Source organism: Lynx rufus, unplaced genomic scaffold (genome assembly GCF_022079265.1).
Source record: "Lynx rufus isolate CCGP_SWC_20201006 ecotype Redwood Valley unplaced genomic scaffold, mLynRuf1.p SCAF_7, whole genome shotgun sequence".
NCBI classification, from domain to species: domain Eukaryota; kingdom Metazoa; phylum Chordata; class Mammalia; order Carnivora; family Felidae; genus Lynx; species Lynx rufus.
In genome coordinates, this window is record NW_025814889.1 from 6104123 (window position 1) to 6127109 (window position 22987).

Genomic DNA, 22987 nt, shown 5'->3' on the forward strand with positions numbered 1-22987 from the left:
AATGAGTGGGGCCTGTCATCTCCAGCGAGCTCGGCATCCACAACCCACACCAGCTGCCCCACGGTGCTGGGTTGCAAAAATCAAGCTGGCACACCTAAATATGTAAAGCAAATATTAATGGACATGAAGGAAGAAATTGATGGTAATGCAATAATAGTAAGGGACTTTACTCACATTCCACTTATGTCAATGAATAGATCACTCAGACAGAAAATCAATAAGGAAACAATATCTTTGAATGATATATTGTACCAGGGGGACATAACAGATATATACAGAACTTTCCATCCAAAACCGATAGAATACACATTCTTTTCAAGTGCATGTGGAACATTCTCTAGAATAAACCATATATTAGGCCATAAAACAAGTCTCAATAAACTTAAGAAGATTAAAATAATATCATGCATCTTTTCCAACAATAACAGTATGAAAATACAGATAAATCACAAGAAAAAAAACTGGAAAAAACCCCCACAAACACAGGGAGACTAAATAACATGATACTAAACAACCAATTGGTCAATGATAAATCAGAGAAGAAATAAAAAAATATATGAAGATGGGGCACCTGGGTGGCTCAGTGCGCTAAGTGTCGGACTTCGGCCCAGGTCATGACGTTGTGGTTCGTGGGTTTGAGCCCTGCAGCGGACTCTGTGCTGACAGTTCAGAGCCTGGAGCCTGCTTTGGATTCTGTGTCTCTCTCTCTCTCTGCCCTTCCCCTACTCGTGCTCTGTCTCTCCAATTCTCTCTCTCTCAAAATAAATAAACATAAAAAAACATTAAGACAAATGAAAATGAAAATATACAATACAAAACCTCTGGGAGACAGCAAGAGCAGTTCTAAGAAGAAGGATACAGCAACACAGGCCTATCTGAAAGGGAGAAAGAAAGAAAGAAGGAAAGAACTAGAATAAACAATCTAACCTTATGCTAAAGGAACTAGAAAAAGAACAAACAAAGCCCAAGATGAGTAGAAGAAAGGAAACAATAAAGATCAAAGAAGAAATAAATGACATTAGAGACTAAGAAACACAATAGAAAGAATCAATGAAGACAAGAGGGTTCTTTGAAAAGAAAAAAAAATTGACAACTCTTAGCCAAACTCATCAAGAAAAAAAGAGAAAACACACAAATAAATAAAATCAGAAATGAGAGAGGAGAAGTAACAACTGATACCACTGAAATACAAAGAATTATAAAAGAATACTATGAAAAGTCAAACTGGACAACCTAGCAGAAATGATTAAATTCCTAGAAATGTGCAATCTTGCAAAACTGAACCAAGAAGAAATAGAAAATCTGAATAGAGCAATTACAAGTAACTAAATTGAACCAGTCCTCAAAGAAATTACCAAAAACAAAATTCCATGACCAGATGGATTCAGAAGTGAATTCTACCAGACATTTAGAGAAGAGTTCATACCTATTCTCCTCAAACCATTCAAAAAAATGGTAGAGGAAGAAAACCTTCCAAATACATTCTATGAGGCCAGCATTACCATGACACCAAAACCAGACAAAGATGCCATAAAAAGGGAAAATTGTAGGTCAATATCCTTGCTAAACATAGATGCAAAATTCCTTAACGAAATATTAGCAAACCACATACAACAATACAGTAAGAAGATCATTCACCATGATCAGGTGGGATTTATTCCTGGGATGCAAGGATGGTTCAATATTCACAAATCAATCCACATGGTCCATCCCATAAACAAGATGAAGGATAAAAATCATATTATCATCTCCATAGATGCAGAAAGATCATTTGACAAGATTCAGTATCCATTCATGATAAAAACTCTTAACAAAGTAGGTTTAGAGGGAACATATCTCAACTTAAAAAAAGCCATATATGAAAAACCCACAGCTAACCTCATCTTCAATGATGAAAAACTGAGAGCTTTCCACATAAGGTCGTGAACAAGACAAGGATGTCCATTCTCGCCCTTCTTCATTCAACATAGTACTGGAAGTCCTAGCCACAGCCATCTGACAACAAAAACAAAAAGAGAGAAGAGGCATCCATGCTGGTAAAGAAGGAGTTAAACTGTCACAATTTGCAGACTGCATGGTACTATAAATAGAAAATCCTTAAGATTCCAAAAAAAAAAAAAAACCCAACCTACTAGAAGTAATAAACAAATTCAGTAAAGTGGCAGGATACAAAATTAATACCCAGAAATTGGTGGCATTTCTATGCACTAACAATGAAGAAAGAGAAAACAACAACAACATCATTTACAATCGCATCAAAAAGAACAAAATACCTAGGAATAAACTAAACCAAAGAAGTGAAAGACCTGTACTCTGAAAACTATAAAATACTGAGGAAATATATTGAAGATGACACCAACAAATGGAAAGGTATCCCATGCTCATGGATTGTCCAAATGTCCGTATTACCCAAAGCAACCTATAGATTCAATACAATCCCTACCAAAATACCATTAGCATTTTTTTACAAAACTAGAGCAAATAATACTCAAATCTGTATGGAACCACAGAAGACCCCAAATAGCCAAAGCAATCCTAAAAAGGAAGCACAGAGCTCAGGTTCAGTGATCCCACACTTCAAGTTGTACTACAAAGCTGTAGCAAATCCAAACAGCAAGATACTGGTACAGAAATAGAAGCACAGATCGATAGAACAGAAAGAGGCCCCAGAAATAAACCCATATTTATATGGTCAATTAATCTATACCAAATGAACCAAGAATACACGGTGTGGAAAATACAGTCTTTTCTTTTTTTTTTTTTTTAATTTTTTTTTAACGTTTATTTATTTTTGAGACAGAGAGAGACAGAGCATGAACAGGGGAGGGGCAGAGAGAGAGGGAGACACAGACTCTGAAACAGGCTCCAGGCTCTGAGCTGTCAGCACAGAGCCTGACGCGGGGCTCGAACCCACGGACCGTGAGATCATGACCTGAGCCGAAGTCGGACGCTTAACCGACCAAGCCACCCAGGCGCCCCGAAAATACAGTCTTTTCAATAAGTGGTGCTGGGGAAATTGGACAGCTACATGTAGGACAATGAAACTGGACCATTTTCTTACACCAAACACAAAAATAAACTCACAATGGATTAAAGACAAACATGATACTGAACGATAAAAATCCTAGATGAGAGAGAACACAGGCAGTAATTTCTCTGACATCAGTCATAGCAACATTTTTCTAGATACATCTCCTGAGGCAAGGGACACAAAACCAAAAATAAACTGTTGGGATTACGTCAAAATCAAAAGCTTTTGCACAGCAAAGGAAACCATTCACAAAATAAAAAGACCACCTACTAAATGGGAGAAGATATTTGCAGATGATATATCCAATAAGGGGTTAATATCCAAAATATATAAAGAGCTTATACAACTCAACACCAAAAAAAAAGAAAGAAAGAAAGAAAGAAAGAAAGAAAGAAAGAAAGAAAGAAGGAAAGAAAGAAAGAAAGAAAATCAGATTAAAACATTGGCAGAGGACCTGAGTGGACATTTCCCCAAAGAAGACACACAGATGGTTAACAGGTACATGAAAAGATGTTCAACGTCACTCATCACCAGGAAAATGCAAATCAAAACCACAATGAGATATCATCTCACACCTGTCAGAATGGCTAAAATCAAGAAGATAAGAAACAACAAGCATTGGTGAGGATGTGGAGGAAAAGGAACCCTCTTGCACTGTTGGTAGGAATGCAAACTAGTGCAGCCACTGTGGAAATAGTGTGGAGGTTCCTCAAGAAGTAAAAATAGAACTACCCTATGATCCACTAATTCCACAATTGGGTGATTATCCAAGGGAAATTTAAAGACTATCTATAAAAGATACATGAACCCCCAAGTTTACTGAAGCATTATTTTCAATAGGCAATACATGAAAGCAGCCTAAGTGTCTATCAATAAATGAGTGGCCAAGGAAAATGTGACACACACACACACACACACACACACACAGAGGAATATTACACGGCCATACAAAAGGTTGAGATCTTGCTATGTGCGACAACACAGATGGACCTAGAGGGTATTATGCTAAGTGAAATAAGTCAGAGTCAGAAAACAAACACCAGGATTCTACTCATACGTGGAATCTTAAAGTATGAATAAACAAGCAAAAAAGCAGACTCAGAACTATAAACACAGAGAACAAACTGATGGTTGCTGGAGGGGGGCGGGGGATTGGGCAAAAGGAACAAAGGAAAGAGAGAGAGATAGGCCTCCAGTTATGAAAGGAGTAAGTCATGGGAACAAAAAGCAGAGTACAAGGAGTGCAGTCGATGATACTGTAATAACAATGTAATGGGACAGCTGGTCGCCGTATTTGTGGTGAACACGACAAAACGTATAACCTTGTCAAATCACTAAGTTGCACACCTGAAATAATCTAATGCCAGGTGTCAACCATACCCAAAACAAAACAAAAAGAATTTCAAGATTGTGACCACAGAGCAGTCAACCACGTGCTTTGGGAGACCAGTGCCAAAGAAGTAAAGATGGACTGTAAGCCCCTTAGAAGAGGGTCTTGTATTCTAGAATGAAGGACTAGACACTCAATGCCATGTTTTGCAGGGAATGCTTACAAGTTATTGAGGAAGGTGGTAACGGCGATGTGGGGCCAAGAGGGTAATGGTTTGGAGGAAGGAGAAACCTGAATCAAAGAAGCCAATAAAATGACCTTGCAGGTGACCCAGGAGCACGGTGTCAAGGCGGGTTATGCTAAGTTAACAAGTAGATCCAAATGTGTGATAGCTGAACAGTGGGATTTCTCTCTCTTTCTCTTTCAACTGCCTGGGGCAGACCCAGGCCATTCTGGACTAGAGGGAGGGTACGAGCTCTGTCACATACGCAAGAACCCCAGGCTAACGGCAACTGAATAGTTTTGCAATCTGAGGCCGTCAAGAATGCCAGCAGAAGTAGTATTTTGAGAGGTGAGCCTTGAACACTCAGCTCAAATCAAGCTCGGTGACCTGTAGGACCAAATCCCTTCCCAAGCCAGTCCAAAGCTTTCGGTGATTAATTTTGCTCTTAGGTCAAGGCCACGAGAAAACCGGTCAACTTAGGTTATAGATCAAATTTAATTTGGGTGTAATAGGCCTGAAAAAAAACCCTGAAAGGGGCTTTGTAAGGTGTCTGGTCAACACCTCCATTTAATGGGTGAGAAAATGGAGGGCCAGAGAAATTAAAACCTTGCCCGTAGTCACTCCCGGCGCCCAGTGCCTTCCAATGCATTTGTCCTGCTTTGTAAAACAGCACTTGGTAACATGTGATGTTGAAAACAATCTGAACTACTAAATCACAATAGCATATTCATAATTTAAAACAGGAATATTTTTCCCCTTTCAAAGTGAAGCTCTAAGGGCACTATTTCAGACGTCGCTGACGGGCCAGGAGGGGAGGTGTTCCATGGGAAACGGTGGAGGGTTCGGGAAGACTTCACCAGTTCCTCAAACTCACATGAAGCCATTGCTTTCCAGTCTTTATCTTGTTACGGTGCCCATTAAAAATGAGAATATTTGTCAAGCATAACGGTGTAAACAAAAGAGACTTGTCATCGTGGAGATGCCTGTCGGGCTCACATTGCCCCAGTGCCACCCGGCTCCTCCCTTCGGACACCCCCCTCCACCCGTATGACCAGTTGAAAAGCTCCAAGGCAGACCACCACCCAGTTTACCTGCCCATCAGGCCCCCTGTTTGCTCAGTCCACCGAGATGGGCTAAGGAAGCCCCGCCCGCTCCCGTAATTCCTGGAGGCGTGTGATCTTTTGCTGTTTATCTGGAACTAAATACCGAGTGAGTCGAAGTTGGAAAATCACCCAACCAAAGCCATAACCTGCCTGCTGGACCACCCTGCAGGACTGTTTGCAGAGATCAGGGGTGTTCATCTCGGGGTTGACTCTCTTCCGAGGAACGTATGATTATTTGAAACAAGATTTATGAAGCCTAGAAATTCCAAGCTAACTAGGTCAGCTCCTGGCGGATAGCAGAATTATTTGCCACCACATTGCTCCCAGCCTTATACCTACTTCAATTTTAAATTACTCAAGAGACAGTGAAGGGAATTCGTCACCACCGAGCTGCCTACTCACCCACGTGACCACACAACAGGGGCAGTTTGACCCGCCTCCCTGGAAAGCAAATGGACAAAAGCCAAAGAAGTAAATGCACATGGAACAGACGCTTGGAAAAATGACAGTGCGTGCTCACGTGGTACTGAGAAATAAGGAGACAGAACTGGGTTGCAAATAAAGAGAAGGGTGGTCATTAATTGAGCTTAGGAGTCAACATTCACTGGGAAGGAATGGACAACCTCAGAGACTCCATCGGTAAGTATGTACGGTATTTATGTTTTCTTTCACTGATGTATTTTTTAGTAGTGTATTAAGAGTTTTCCAGGACAGACTAGGTTCCTGGGTGAAACTCCTGTGTCTTTATATAGCCCTTGGTATTCATTCTACCCAAAGTCTTTGGAGGCACAAGATGTCGATTTTTTTCTCCCAGCGAAAAATAGCCAAGGGGCAGTCCTGTCCCTGTGTCCTAAGCACTGTTCCCTTCTCCTACTGTTAGCTCACTGAATTGTTCATACGTGTCTCTGCAGTGCTAGACGACGGACTCCTTGTGGGCAGTGAGGACGATGTTTTATTCATCCCTGTGTCCTCAGAAACCTTAACAGTACCTGTGCATACACTCAAATATCGGTTGAACGAATTAATGAAAGAATAAGCACTCCAAAGAACTATCTTTAAAACCACACCACCTTTTTGTGATTGCAAAATAATTGTTAGAGAAAGACTTTACATGCTTTATTTAAATCATGGAACCTTTGGAGCTGACAGGATCGTGTCAAATCCCCTTCCTTGAGCGAAATCACATTTGCAAGAAATGGAAGTAATGTTTGGCTCTCTCATTTTCCATAGTTAAAAGCCGTCCAACATAGGGGTGCCTGGGCGGGGGGGCTCAGTCGGTTAAGCCTCCAACTTTCGATCTCGGTCGGCTCAGGTCATGATCTCACAGTTTATGAGTTCGAGCCCTGCATTGGGCTCTGCACTGACTGCACGGAGCCTGCTTGGGATTCTATCTCTTCCTCTCTCTGCCCCCCAGCAATAAATAAATAAACTTAAAAAAAAAAACCCTGTCAAACATAAGCATAAAATAAGTTAAATTTGTAAAAGCTGAAGCATATATGTGAGGGCATACATACACACAAGCAAGTCATTTTTGTATCCGTCAAAACTTAAAGTCCCGTGGTTTCCATCTTGAAGGTTGTTTTTTACCAGATCTAGAAAGAGGGCTCACTTGCAGGGATTTAGGACAACGTACTTGTTAGCGTCACTCAGGTAAGCATAGTGCAGATTTTAAAAGCCTGAATTAGATCCGGAGCCAGGAAGTCAATTCTCCCTATTATTAACTTGTTCTGTGACCTTCTATCGCTGCAGCATAATTCAATCACACCTTGTAGACATTTATGAAAAGCAAATGATGCAAATACTGCACAAAGCACTGAGCTCAGTGGGCCATTCAGCCTTTCAGCGTCATAGCTTTCAGACTGTGCACAGGGCATCACAGCCCCTGTCCAGTTCAGCCCACGAGAACGTCCGGAAATGATACTGAAACATCTCGAAAATGAAATCGCTAATATCTCGATGTAGAGCACCAGCATCGATGTTAAATTAGCTTATTGCAGAATGACGGCTCTGAACCCAGCTGAATAAACCAATTGCTTGGGTGGGAGTTGGGTGGAACTTTCTGGTGTCAGCACAGCTCCTTTGCTCCTGCCGTGATCTGGTTTCCTCTCGGGAGTGCTTCTGATTTTTCACCGTCAGGACAGTGACTCAGGTGGGTTGACGATTCTCCGATTAGAAAGCTCATTTTTCCTACCTCCTAGGTTATTCTGGTTGGATGAATTCACTCCAGATTCGTAGCACCGCCTGAGCAGAGAATCGGAAAAGATCTCGTCTATCCAGTCCAAAATTGCAGTGAATTAGTTGATCGTGAAATCGATTTAATAGATTGTGGCCAACATTTAGAAACCACAGACTGGCTTGGAAGATATCAGAGCTTTTCCACACAGTAGGGCTAAGTGTTGTTTCGTTTCGGATATGTGTCCCTGTCGCAGAGGGAACTACGTTTCTATCAAACGTTTTCAAAAAACACTGACAGCTCCATTTCTCTGTCTGACAAAGGAAAACCGTGAAGCCCTGAAAAATAAAGCGTTCAGTCACCTCTTTAGAGACATCCAGAATAAAAATTTATTCCAGGGCCCAAACTTCTGGTTTAGGTCTTTTTCCATTCCGAAGCCTGGCGTGATCCAGCAGGAAGAATAATGAAAGACACAGACTCAAATCTGGCACATAAAAAAAAAAATGCGCAACTTTGCGCAAATTTCTTACTCTGGAGGCTTCATCTTTCTCATCTCTGAAATAGGGTTAGTAACGTGTTCCTTTCCTTATTGGATGATTGGGAGAATTATATAATATGGATGAAAACCACTGCAAAAATATTCGTAAAATAAAAAATCTACAAGTCCGATATATATCATATATAACATATAACATATAATATATAATGTTAATATAGTATTACAAATATATTAAATATATTAATAAATCATATCTTACAAACATATTATTAATGCATTTGTAAAATAAAAAATCTACAAATCAGATATATATAATATATAATATATAACATATAACATATAGCATATAACATATAACATATAATGTATAATACAGATCATTGTTTTCTTCTGTTCTTTCCCCTGGACAGAGTGCTTTACATCCCAAGCTTCTTTTGTTCTACTTCTTAATTTACTTCTTGACTAAGTCTTTAGCTCTCTCATCATCCTCTGTCTGTGAACTGCACCCAGCTATAAACAGCTTTGTTTTGCATTTGCTAACAGGTCATAATTTTAAAAGGATTTCTCCTGACAGATTACCTCCCTTGAAAATGCTTAAAAACGCATGGTGTATTTTTGGTCAATCTATTGTTTTGACAATTTCTTATCCTACCCAAGTTGTTTTCAGAGTAATTACTTTTGACCAAATTGCTTTCGACCTATTTCCAACCCGATTGATAATTCTAATTGAATTCTCACATACTGATGGCATCCACACTGAAACCAGTGATTTCCTCGGTCGGCTTCTGGGCTTTTGGTGAGGCACCTTCTCTCCTAGTTTCTGTTAGCTTCCTCAGATCCCTAGGGGATCGGTCTGGACTAATGCCTTCTGGTCAGCCTCGTGTCGCTCATCTGGCCTCCTGCAAGATGCCAACCACCAGATGTTGTGTTGGCCACTCAAGTCCAGCCTGCCAAAGAAGATAGCCTGTTCTATTTCTTTTTTTTCTTTTTTTTTAATGTTTATTTATTTTTCAAGGACAGAGAGACAGAGTGTGAGCAGGGGAGGGGCAGAGAGAGAGGGAGACACAGACTCTGAAGCGGGCTCCAGGCTCCGAGCTCTCAGCACAGAGCCCGACGTGAGGCTCGAACCCACGAACCGCGAGACCATGACCGGAGCCGAAGTCGGACGCTTAACTAACTGAGACACCCAGGCGCCCCAGTCTGTTCCATTTCACTGAAGAAAAAAAAAAAGATAATAATAGCTTCTTCAGTTGTCACCAGTGCAGCGCTGTGGGTTTTCTCTGTGCTCAGCTGTGTCATTGCCACAGCTGTCCCACCACCGGTGCCTTTCCAAATCCGCGCTGTGTTGAGGTTGTGTAAGTGACCGACGGCCTGGGCAGTGCTGTGACTGGCAGCAGTAAACTCCAGGGAAATGTTCACGTTGGATTTGTCCTTCAGATAGTGCGATATCAAGGGGCGTGTCCTAGAGCAACTGTCCAAGATTCTGCTATCACTGGAAATACGACAAGTGGAAAGAGTTTTCTTTACTAGAACAAGGCCAGTGTATTGCGTGAAATGCATGTATCCTTTGGGTGGTAGTGGGGAGGGGCCAGCCTGTCCCCCTGTGGCAAGCTTTTGAAGGTGGGTCAGCGCAGCTACCAACGCGGCCGTGCGTTCTAGAGATTGGCTACACAAGTTTGGGGTCTGAGCCAACCAGTCTCAACAATGGAGAAGCCTGTTAACCTGTTAAGACCACAGCGGGCTTCCTCTCCATCCGTCCTCCATAGCGTGCTCTGTCTTGCTCCCAAATAAAATATCGATGAAATACCTTATGGATATGAGCTTAAAGAAATGCCGAATTCTCAGCTGCTCAGAGTGTCCGTGTGTGTAATTCTCCCGCTGATTACCGATGACTACCAGAAAAAATGATTTAAAATGTCACTTTAGACCTGAAACGCTTAACCGGATCTTGTTAAATGCACTTTATCTCAGTTCATCTACACCTGTCCACTTGGGTGAAAAGCATTTATACATGTTCGATGGAATCAGTCATACACACATTTAGTTTATGACCCAATCTTCTCACCCAAAGTGGAGGTAACTCTCCCTGCCCGTATCCCATTTAACACAAGGACTTTTATATTTATCTTAAAGATGGAATGCGTGAGTGGTCATATATCTACATATTTTCCTTGTGTCCCTTCCTTTAATCTAGTTCAGGGGGTCTCCACGAGTTGACGTGTACGAGAATTAGCATATGGGTTATACACAGAAAGCCATGAATTCTGTACTTTATGACCATCTTAAGGAAATTTCCAAGGATAATTTTGACTACACCTGCTTTGCACTCGATGTTCTCACTGAGGTATCCGATCCCCGCTTACACTGAAAATGGACCATACTGGGGTTCGCTTGCTCATTTGTTCATTTATGCCACTAATATTTTTTTTTTAATTTTTTTTTTCAACGTTTATTTATTTTTGGGACAGAGAGAGACAGAGCATGAACGGGGGAGGGGCAGAGAGAGAGGGAGACACAGAATCGGAAACAGGCTCCAGGCTCCGAGCCATCAGCCCAGAGCCCGACGCGGGGCTCGAACTCCCGGACCGCGAGATCGTGACCTGGCTGAAGTCGGACGCTTAACCGACTGCGCCACCCAGGCGCCCCCGTATGCCACTAATATTTACTAAGTGCTTAATGTGTCAGAAATTCTCCAAGGACTTGGGGCAGCGAACATGTGAGCTATTGCCCCGGTTCCCCTGTTGCTGTAGTCTAGATAAGGGACCCCAGCGTGTACCTGAAACCACGAGACCCAATTTGTCACTGCCAGCTGGCTTTTTTGTCATGGAGCATCCTTCATTGGAGTGTTGAAGGTCATACTGTGGAAGTCACCTGAGGAACCCAGGCTGTCTCACAGACAAAAGTTCCAGCTCCGCCCTCTTAAGCCCCACCCACACCCACCCACACGTCACGTGCCTGCCCCTCCCGAAAGAAGAGACTTTTCACCGGCTTGTGGAAGAAGCAATCGCTCAGAACTTTTGTGTGCTTGTGATGGAAATGTATTGTTTTTCTGCCTTCTCCTCCCTCCAAACTCTTGCTTTGGGACTTCCAGACTTGAGCTCACATCTGACTGGGCTGAGTGTGGTGTCCCCGTGGTCATGCATGGGACCACTGCTCCTGGCCGTAGCTGCCCCCTGGGGACGTCAGTGTAGCGCACCATCTACTTTGCCTGTTTTCTGTTTCTGCTTTGGGCAGCTTAGTTGAGGAATCAGCAACATGAACACCTATAGGTATTCATGCTATTTAGATAGCTTTTATTTTCCCAACGCGGACTTTGTCTGTAGTGACTTTTATCCTCCGTAACTTTCATTGAGTCAAATTCATTAATAGTGTACTTTCTATTTTTAACTTTTTGTATATTTTAATGGCTTATTGTTTTTTCCTTTCCTTTTCCTTTTCCTTCCCTTCCCTTCCCTTCCCTTTGTGTGTATGTCCTGTTTAAGAACTCCTTCTCTACCCTGTGTTGCAAACATAGTCTCTCCTATTTTCATTTCATTGACAACGTCACCTTTATTCCAACTGGAATTTATTCTCGTGAATGACAGGAGCCACACGATAGATTGGCCTTTAACTTTTGTTCTTCTTAAACAGATGGTCAATTATCTCAGAATTATTTATAGAGTAAGCCATTCTTTCTCCAAATGTCACATTTTCATTGTCTAACTTCCTGTATACACAGGAGTCTGTTTCTGAACTTTCCATCCCGTGCCACTGATTCAATGTTCTGTGGTTACAGCAAAGCTTTAAGACTTTCTCGTGTGTTCTGATATCTGGTGAGGCTATTGTCCCCTCTGCGTTGCAGGCTCATTTCAGTTACTCAAGTCCCCCTCACGCCCACCAAATTATGTTGGGATGTTGATTGAGATTGCACGGAATTTATAGATTGTCTTGGGGCAGGTTTGACACACGTTCGCATTATTGAGTTTTCCCTTCTGTGAATGATTCAGATATTTTAAAACAGCTATCTCACCTTCAGTCACACAACTCTCCTTATTTCCTTCATAGTGTTTGTTACTATTTTACATTATTGTGTTATTTTTTTTAATTTTATTTATTTATTTTTGAGAGGGGGAAGAGGGGGTAGGGGAAAGAGAATCTCAAGCAGGTTCCATGCTATCAGCACAGAGCGCCACACGGGGCTCGATCTCACAAATTGTGAGATCACGACCTGAGCTAAAATCAAGAGTCAGACGCTTAACCGACCGAGCCTCCGCCCGAGGCGCCCCTACATTATTGTGTCACTGATTGATTTCTTGTTTATTGTCTGCGTCTGCATCTAGAATAAATGCAGAAGTTCCTAGGCCTGGAACAGAGCATTCGTTTAATGATTGAATGAAATCACCTGGGATTGCCAAAGCTTGGAGTTTCTCAGTTTGGAAAATCCAACTTCTTTGATTTCTTTATTTGTTATTTTGTGCTCATCCCACTGGCCTCCCCGCCATCGCTTCACTAGCCTCAGTAAGCCAAGGGGCCCCGTCAGCAAGTATGCACCATGGACCTGTTTCGCTCGGCCTCTCTACCAGCCTTTCTTAGCGCTCATCCCGCAAGCCTGCCCCAGTGCAGTCCTGCTGTCTTAGCCCCTGCCTTCCTGTAGCATCCTCTCTGCCCATGGGGAATGTTCTTCTGCCCAAGGCCTGAGGTGCTGCTTCCTGGAGAAAAGTTCATCCTATTGACTCTTCTATTTTTGGGACAGAGAGAGACAGAGCATGAACGGGGAAGGGGCAGAGAGAGAGGGAGACACAGAATCGGAAACAGGCTCCAGGCTCTGAGCCATTAGCCCAGAGCCCGACGCGGGGCTCGAACTCCCGGACCGCGAGATCGTGACCTGGCTGAAGTCGGACGCTTAACCGACTGCGCCACCCAGGCGCCCCATGACTCTTCTGTTTCTCACGCAAATCATTTTATCTAGACTTACCACTTTGATTTCCACCTAGACCCCAACACCTCCCAAACCTGGCTCATTGGGCTGAATCTCTCTCTTGATTGCCAGACGTATAGATATGACAACTTGCTGGACATTTGCGTGTAGAAATCTGAGAAGAGTCTTAATAACCTGCATGTACAAGTCAGACTAAACACCACTCCCGAGACTGTGTCCTGCATTAGCTCCCCGCCCCCTTCCCATCGGTGTCCCTCCTCACGAGAGCACTTCCCCCGTCCCAGTCTTCAGTGTCAGAGACTGGGAATCGCCCAGAAGCTGCTGCATTCTCTGTCTGTCCATCTCTCATTTGCCAGCCTCTCCCCTGGTTCCCTGGGTTTTTCACATCCGTCCCATTTCCTTATCCGCTCTGGTTCTACCAAGAGTTCTTGTCCCTGCTGCAGCTTTCCTCAACAATTTTCTACGTGTTCACTGTTCATCTCAAGAGCCCCCTCTGATCTTCCAAATCTCACCACATCACCCTTTTCCTGAAATCCTGGCTGCCTGTGACCTATGGGAGTACCTCTCAAGTGTTCCATGCTGGCCCCACCGTGTGAATGTTCATCTTAAATCTATAGTTGAATGTAGTTTTGTTTTTTCTGGGTTTCGTTCGAGCGGATACCGTCTTCATCATGACTTGAAAACTTGCTGGGGATGCCCAGTGATGAGTTACAGTCAAGCTCCCTGGCGTGCTGCAGACATCCGGCCAACTGTCTACTTGTAAATCACTTCGTTCGTAGTTTTCTCATTTGTGATGCTGGATCAATTCCAATTAGGAGTTTAATAATGAACTGTGTAATGATTTAAACAAGTTTATAAGATTAATGCTGAACTGATGATTTGAAGTAAGTCTGAATACGTAAATCCCTCCAAATTATGAATCTCTGTTGCTTCCTAAAGAGAATATTGCAAAAGACAATGAGGAAGGCAGCTTTGTGAGCGGTGGATGTCAGAGAGCGTCATAAAGTCGTGGCTGTTCCCTGACCCTGGCTGGAGGTGTTTCCGTAAGTCCCTTCAGCTCAAGCATCAACCCACGACAGCACGGCTTACGTGGACCTACACAGTAACACATAGAACAGGGTCCTTGAACATTTGCTGAGTTCTTTAGAATTAACTGGCTTCAATCAACTTGCCTCAAAAGCTCGTTATGTGAGGAAATAAACGAACATCTAATCAAAAAGCCAATTGTTTCATTTGGGAACGTATTACTCTGCTATTTTCTTCCCTGGAACCTCACTTACTTTCCTCATTATGGCTTCTTTTGTTTGCGGTTTGTTATGATTTGGTTTTGTAAAACTAGCTAACATTTTTTGAGTCGGCACTCACTGATGACAGAGCTGGAGAGCCAGAAGTTATGCCCTCAAGCCCAGAAGATGACGAGCCTTAAATGAGAAATGTACAGGTGGATAATTGATTAGAGGACCAATAATGGATTCTTTAAAAATTGAAATGAGAGCAGGCGTACATTCACATTGTGGAAGGAGCTTAAAGTTTCTGGAATGATGAGCTGTTTGTGGTCCCAAGGCTTGACAGTATCATGCTCTCTGGAAGAGAACCGGTTTGTCACCAGCCAAGATACATCATCTGTATTTCCTACCGTTACTTCTGCCTTGCAGGCCGACCAAACCCAGAGCAAATCAATCACAGGACGGGAGTTAATCCAATAGTCTTCTCTTCAGCTGCTGGAAATCAGGCCTCACATCTGGGAAGACAGCACTGGTGGTAACAAATGAGATCACAAATTTGACCGTTTTATTCGAAGGCTTCTCATGGTCCCAGGCGAAGAGGGAGGTTAAGTTGAAATTAAATGGATACCTCCCATCCTCCGTACTATCCGCAATATCTGATAATACCCTCCACTTTCTGGGTGAGATCAATTGCCTGGGACCCAGAGCCCAGCTTTAATTGGCAATAACTGGTGTGATTCTAGAGAAGACTCCGTGGCAGCAAAATAAATGAGACTAACAGTATTTGACTCGAGGCCCTACTCATCAATTCCCTTCCAGCTATCGACCAGGCTCTAAGAACCCGGCTCAAAAGCAGTATTTGTTTCTGCTAGTGATGGCGGGTGGTGTCGCGGCAGCCATCACACTCTGCATTTGCCAGTGCTCTCTATATAAATATAAATGGAGAAGACGTACAGCTTGGGAGCAACCCCTCAGCCCCAGAGTCACTCCTTCCTTCATCACGCAAGTGGAGAAGCCCACAGGAATGAGAACGTTCCGATACGATGTCGTATTTCTCTTCCATTTCTGCGCGTCTGAAAATAAATTGATAAAACGTTTAGTATTTCCAGTTTTCCAGAGAATAAAGAGTATGCATATGATGAACATATAGCTATACAGGTTATAGCACTTGGAGCAAATTGATGTTGTGCGTATAAACTACCTAAACTTTGCAAATGAAAACCCTTATCAACGGCAAAGGTAATAATAATTATCATTAACTGAAACTTCCTGCGTGTAAAACATTACGTCTGGGTTTTATCATCCTCTAAAACTGCACACTTTTATGATCTGTTTTATAGATAAAGGAAATTGAAAGTAAGATTAAATCAATGGCTCAAAGTCGCCACGCTGGTCTGTGATAAACTGATAACTGGCCCGGGCCAGTTTGATTCCAAATTGTTTGCCTGACACCAGATTGTAGATAAAGGTTTTTAATAAGATAGTATGTCTATGGTTTCCACTACTCTTGAGTGAAGCCATGGCCGCCATAAACCCAATCCGTCACTCATGGCAACAGCAGTTAAATATTCTGTATCTCTGCGGCAAGGACCAACCCAACTGGTTATCCAAGAGCCATCCAGGGGTCTAGGAAGCACGGATATTCTGAGCCAGGATGACAAAGCCAAGACCAGCTTTGCCAATTGGAGGCAGCAGAGTTCAGAGGATTGTTATTCAGGCAGCACATTCATGACGAAGTTGGGGCAGCTTCTAAGCGCTGGGCTGGCGAAAATGCTAAGAGAATCCACGGGGAGGAGGTTGATCCTCAGCCCCAGCTTTCACCTGAAACGAGGTTGGAGGCCTGGACCAAGGCCGGGAATGTGAAAGAAAGGGATCAGGGAGGAGAGCAGGAAGCAGTTCAGGTGAGAGTCAAAGGGAGTTCAGGCACTCGGATAAGTTGGCCTCGCCCAGAAGGGACACCAGCCTTGTGGTCTGAGGGCAGGTAGGGCCGTACACGTATCTTCACATACATGGGAAACTTTGTAGGTTCGTAACCCTCTGTACACCCACTTTAATATCTATTTTTCAACCACAGAAGAGATTAGTGCAAAGGCCTTAGCAAGAAAGTAGCGGTAATCTTCCACCTAAGTTATTATCCAAGAGTATGGGGGTGGTGAACTTATCCAGTCCTGTAGTAATTTATATTATATTATATTATATTATATTATATTATATTATATTATATTATTATAAGGAAAATGACTCATTCCAATTAAAGGCAAGCCCTCCATTAGCATTTTCAGGGAAGGGCATACTACCTGGTAAGGGGAGGTTACTAAAGAATATACTGGAAGCCATCTGAACCACCCCTCTTCCTGACTCAGTTTCTGTTCAGTAGAGAGATGGTGCAGAGAATCCGCTCCTAGAAAACAAGAAATCACAAAGGTAGAAAGGACTCCAGACATCACCTAGCTCCGTCTGCGTGCTTTACAAATGTGGAAAGAAGACGTTTGTGCCATTAATTCACGGTGATGGCAGGACCGGGTTATCAGAAAGTCTGTGACTCCCTGTCAAGTTCTTTATTACCCAAATAAGGAAACATGAGATTCTAGGGAAGACACAGAGAAAGAAGAAAAACAGGGGTGCCTGGGTGGCTCAGTCAGCTGAGTGTCCGACTTCGGCTCAGGTCACGATCTCACAGTTCGTGAGTTCGAGCCCTAAACTGGGCTTTGTGAGTTCAAGCCCTGCGTTGGACTGCCGTCAAGGAAGAGCCCAGTCTGCTGCAGATCCTCTGTGCCCCCCACCCTGCCCCTCTCCCACTCACCCTCTCTCTCTCAAAAATAAATAAGAACACCAGTGAGGAAGGTTTTCAGTAATTCTCTAGAAAGCATGAAAGAGAAAAGGATTGAATCGGACCCTTACATTCGCGGATACATCAAATTTGGGTACACATCCAAGAGAATTTTGGAATTTGACCCTGGTAGCTAGAAACGATCGTATTAGTTCAGGCAAAAAAGTTGAGTAAGATAGAGCAACGTAAAACATAACTCTCTCAAAAAAAATTAATGTAAGATGCAGAGGAGAACAACTCTAAATCAAGAAGATGTACAACTTGGGAAAAACCCACTAGCCTGAGGCCATAAATAGTGTGGGGAGCAGGTAGTTGACTCTAGATACAGAAAAGCAATGGTGGGTATAACTCCTGGCTCACACACAAATCAAATTATCTGGCATCAAACTATCTAGTAGGCGTATTATACTTCACCACCACGTACTCAGGCCAGGAAGTACATAAATACGTAAACAGGAGTCGATAATATCGCTTACAAATGCCCTGATGAAGCGGTAAGATTCACTTGTTAAACCTTGATCTTTGAGTACATATCTTTTTATGATTTTGTATGACAAAATGGGAAATAAGGCATGCTACTGGATATCAAACTCTAGTGCGTCAGTTCTTTCAAAATATTTTAGATAAGGGGCACCTGGGTGGCTCAGTTGGCTAAGTGTCCAGCTCCTGGTCTCAGCTCAGGTCTTGATCTCTGAGTCGTGAGGTCAAGCCCCGTGTTGGGCTCTGCGCTGAGCATGAAGCCTACTTTAAAAAAAAAATAAAAAAATCAGTGTTAGATAAAACTGAACAGGCTTATTATTATTTTTAAGAAATACTTAAAACATTTTATGATAAATAACAATAATAACCCGCATCAACAGATGCTCTGTGGGGATCTCTGTAAATTTTAAGGCATAAAGGGATCTTGAGACCAAAATGTTTGATAACCTCTGTTTTATGGAGCTGCCCCAGCCTGGAATCCCCAGCATAACCTGTTCCCCTTAACTTGCTTTATTTTTCTCCATTGCTCAGTCCTTCTGTTCATATTTTGATTTGCGGTTCGGTTTAATGATGATCTCTACTTGAGGAAGTAGAATCCGAAGTCATAGGAAAGAGCTCTGTCAATTTCGCTCACTCTTCTATCCTTAGGGCCTAAAATATTCTAGCAGGTAGTCGGTGCTCAATAAATATTTGTTAAATGAATGAATTAGGTGAATGATTAATAATATCTGAATGCTCTAAGAGAGTGAGGACTCAGGTGTGAATCATGGTAGTTGTCCTCAGATTTGTCTTCAGGTATTTTAGGGACCTATTCTCGCTGGCACTGAGTCAACTCTAGGTGAACCGGTAATAATGGAGGCAGTTTTTAAGTTACCATAAATAACTAATAATTTTAGGTGTTTGGGAATGGGACAGCTTCCCTTGCCTGACATTAAACATGCCTTTCTCTAAAGTATTAACAAGGCTTGTTGGCTAGCTGCAGGAAAAAGTCTTAAAATGAGGATTTCAAAATTGGCTTGGCTTGGAAGGGTGAAGGGCTCTTAGATATTTTTGAAAGTTATTTTCACCAGTAAGATTAGGAGTCCGAAAATTGACTACATATATTTTTGTACTCAAGTGTATCTCTGTATTTTTACGTGCTACCTTCTATGACTAATTCCTGAAATTTAGAGCATTAACACTTTATCTCAATAGCTTTATGAATGAAAAATCTCCTGCCAGAAACACCCATTTGTTACACTGTTCAAGGGAAAAGAATGAAGGGGAAGACGCAATTGATGGCATAATGTTAACTCTTAATCCCTAAGTGCAGTTAGTAATAATTTTCTTTATTTTACATGAACTAAGTACTTCATTAGGTCCTTTGCTGATGGTGCAGAAGAAAAGACTTCAGCATAAGCCCCGTAAGATAAATCAACCTCATTGAGCCCCATTGTCACTAACAACTTCTCTGGAGTCAGGTGAAACGTCTTTGTTAATCAAGATGTAACAGAGTTCTTAAAGAATTGTTAACACTGCCTGAGCATACCCTTGAGACACACACACAAAATCATGGATTATGAATGGACAATAACCAAACAACCCACTCATTCAGAAAAACGTTAAGAGAATTCCAAGAGCATAGAAATAATCTCATCAGTTGACTGCATGAATTGTTCTCATTTTAACTCTTTGAATTCCTAGGCAGAACATCTAAAGAAATAGCAGCTTGTTACAGAGATTCTAGCAAAGCATGGGGTAAACTGTCAGACTAGAAATAGCAACTTTATGTACAGAAATCAACGGTATTCCTATGCACTGGCAAAGAACAACCACTGATTCAAATCTTAAAGACATGACTACTTGAAATAGCATAAAAAACTTAGGAATAAGCCCAAGTCTAACAAAATATAGGTAAGATTTGTGGGCTGAAAAATATGAAACATTGGTGAGAGAAATCAAAGAAAACTTACATAAATATAGGAAGATCTATTATGTTCATGGATGGAAACCCTGAACACTGTTAATTACCCCCCAAATAAACCTATAGATTCATACAATCCCAATCAAATTCTTAGGAGCCACCATTTTGGGGCTATAAATTGACGAGCTGATTCTAAAATTTTTAAGGAAGAGGAAAAGACTGAGAATAACCAAAGCAATTTTGAAAAAAGAACAAAATTGGAAGAGTTGGGCCATCTAATCTCAAGATTTATGAAAGAGTGGCAGAAATCCAGGCCGTAGAGTATTCGGGAAAGAAGACACATATAAATCAATGAATCTGAATAGAGTTTCCAGAAGTACACCTACATATACACAGCCAATTGATTTCTGACAATGGTGACATTCAATGGAGAAAGGATAGACGTTTCAACAAATGATATGGTAACAATTTTGTGCACCCACATGCAACAAGAAATGAAACCAAAATGTACCTTATAGCACATATGAAACGTAACTTGAAATGGATTGCCTAAATGTAAAACCTAAAACAATAAAACTTCTAGAAGAAAACATAGGAGAAAATCGTCATGACCTTGGCAAAGATATCTTAGGACCGCCCCCCCCAAAAAAAAGCCATAAAAAGAACAAGTGATAAATCGGTCTTTATCAAAATAGAAACCTTTTTCTCCTTAATATATACTGTTATAAAAATAAAAACATATAAAACAGTCTGGGAGAAAATCTTTTCAAAAAATATCTGATAAAAGGCTTGTGTTCAGAATATTAGGAGTATGTTGGAAAATGTTGGAAAATATCTTAAAATGCAAGAATAAAGCGAACAACCCAATAAAAATAGGCAAAACGTTTAAGTGGATACTTCACCTTAAAAGACAGATGGCTGACAAATAAAATGCTGAATATTACGGATTCGTAGGGAAATGCAAATATAAAACACAATGAAATACAACTACATATTTATTAGAATAGCTAAAACTAAAAAACCCAATACCAAGTGCTGACGAGAATGTAGAGAAGCTAAAACTCTTTTACACTGTTGGCTGGAATGCAAATGGTGCAGCCACTTTGGAAAACACTTTGGCAGTTTCTTGTAAAATACCTAGAAATCCCACTTCTAAATATTCACCGAGATAGATGAAAGAGTGCCCCGCATAAAGACCTGTGTGTGAAAATTTACAGGTTTATTGATAATAGCCCCAAACAGGAAATGATCCAAGTAGCCATCAACAGACAAATGGATAAACAAATTAGGATCCATCTGCAATAAGAAATGCCATTAGCAATAAAAAGGAACAAACTCTAATACATACAGCAACGTGGACAAATCTTAAACGCATCATGCCAAGTGAGAGGCCAGATCACAAAAGGCTAAGGGCTGCATGATTCCATTTCTATGATTTTCTGAAATGGCAAAAGCAAAGGGATCAAAAATCACATCAACAGTCAGCAAGAGCGAGGGGATTCTGTTAAACGATGGTAAGAGGAACATTTCAGAATGTTGGCATTATCCTATATCCTGATTGTGGTGGTGATTACACAAGTCGACATATTTGCCAAACTTACAGAATTGTGCAATTAGAAGGTCAAATTTGGGGCACCCGAAGGGCTCAGTCACTTGAGCTCAGCATCCAACTCTTGATTTCCACTCAGGTCACGATCTCAGAGTTGTGGGATCAAGCCCCGCATCAGGCTCCACACCTGCTTCAGATTCTCTCTCTCTTTCCCTCTGCCCCTCTCCCCTACTCACATGTTCTCTCTCTCTCTTTTTCTCAAATAATAAAAAAAAGTTACACTTACTGTATACAAATTATTCCTTAAAAATGTAAATTTATCTAAATATACTTAGATAAGAGTTGAGAAAGAATTCAAATAAGGGCTCTCTCCCAATTCATTCTAGGAACACAGTGACCAAGTGAACAGGAGGTAGGTTGGGGGAAATTGGCCCAGGTCATGAAGCAGGATCTCCTGAAGAAAAGACTGGAAGATGCCCTATCATTGTGCCACGTTGTCAGTGACACAGAGACTCAGAACCCCAGAAACATTACAACTGGATTGTTGACACTCTACCATTACGAGGCCAAATAGAGCGCATTCTCCCCGTTCTTACCTTACCATGATGATATATCAGGCACAAACTAAATCTTCTAGAAAACCAACAGATGTGCATCATAGTAAACCAAAGTGCAATATGCCATGATAACTATTTATGAAGGAGAAACCAGAATAAAAGCATCCATCAAAAATAGAGTAACTATAAACTTTTCTGAACTGAATACCTGAGCATGTTGCTTACAAAGGCCAACCTTGCTTGCAAAAATTAACAGAGACGTAAGTATTACGCCCCCCTAGATGGGATCTGGGGAAAGAGTTAGAACTAGGGTAAAAAGCAAAGAACACAAAAAGTTTTTTTAACAAAGAAACAAAAACACGCCTGGTGATGAAGTTCCTGACTGATGACAGTAAATGTAAGAACTTAGCAAACCGACACCCACAGAGTTTTCAGGTAAAAGACCATGACCCAAGGATTCCATGGGCTGACAAAGGGTCTTTTACGAGTTAACTTCGTGGAAAGACTTTCTTAAACATACAAGCATTCAGAAAACATGACGTACATGCTCTCTTCTTGGTAAAACAAGTAATTGAGCGTGAGCTTCGACCAACCAAGAGATTGGGTGAAACTAAGAGCATAAGAACAGGAAAGATGAGTCAGGAAAGAACCAGCTGCCATCAGCTATTTCAGTTAAAGCAGAGATAACAAATGCTAAGTGTATATAGAAACCATCTGGTTTAAAATCGAAGAGTTTGTTAGCGAACACGAACAACAGTAGAGGTGAACTGAACCTCTTGCCTCAACTAGAATATAATTTGGAAAAGATTCGGATATCAACAAGATGGTAGACTTGCCGGTGCCCGATGTCAATTCCATCACAGAAAGACTAACTACAGACCAGATGGCTCTGTGAAAACTCTAGAACCAGGGATGAGGCTAACACACCCCCGTGGACCACAGAAACTGAGGAAAACAGCATGAAAAGGGCCAGAGGGGCAGGTCGGTCCTAACCACTTGCCCCTCCCCAAGCCAGCACAGCGCCCTTCTGAGAGCCTCCCAGGCCTGGTTCCTCCAGGAGGAAAAGGAGAGCCCACGGTGAACAGCCAGCTCCCCAGCATTGCAGGATGCTTCCGGGGGAGTCCCATTTAGGTCTGCCTCCCAGGGACCAACTGTCAACGGGGCG